The sequence below is a fragment of the Nanorana parkeri genome, unplaced genomic scaffold (assembly GCF_000935625.1).
Source record: "Nanorana parkeri isolate BGI_ZX_2015 unplaced genomic scaffold, ASM93562v1 scaffold1092, whole genome shotgun sequence".
NCBI classification, from domain to species: domain Eukaryota; kingdom Metazoa; phylum Chordata; class Amphibia; order Anura; family Dicroglossidae; genus Nanorana; species Nanorana parkeri.
In genome coordinates, this window is record NW_017307360.1 from 75186 (window position 1) to 75614 (window position 429).

The window sequence follows — 429 nt, forward strand, 5'->3', positions numbered from 1 at the left end:
GGAAGACACAGCAGATTCCTGTGTCATGCCAGTTTTTCATAGCTCTATACCTAGTTATTCTACTGTCCACACCTCTCTTTATACAGGAATGACTTCTGTCTTTTGCATACAATGCTCTGATGACAATTTAACTGTGATAAACGTCTCTCTACAATAAGGTGTATGTTTCCAAAGACCGTGAATTGATAGGTACTGAATTGAAGGTTGTACCTTATACTTTATAATGTATCTTTTCTAGCTGATTTCCCAGGATGAAGCAGATCGAAGAGGGAAGGTTTATGATAAATATATGTCAAGCTTTCTGTTCAATCTTAATAATGGTAAGATCTATTTTGATCTTTATGTTGGAAAACTTTTATATGTTGCGCTGTCTATCCCTCCCGACCTTACATCTACTTCCTTTTATTATATCTGAAAAAGAATCCATCA

General features: G+C 35.4%; 1 protein-coding gene across 2 annotated transcripts in view; it reads left to right on the plus strand.

Moving 5' to 3' along the window:
• Nucleotides 1–429, plus strand: part of EZH1 (enhancer of zeste 1 polycomb repressive complex 2 subunit) — a 77243-nt gene that overhangs the window by 72272 nt on the left and 4542 nt on the right. The window lies entirely within an intron of this gene.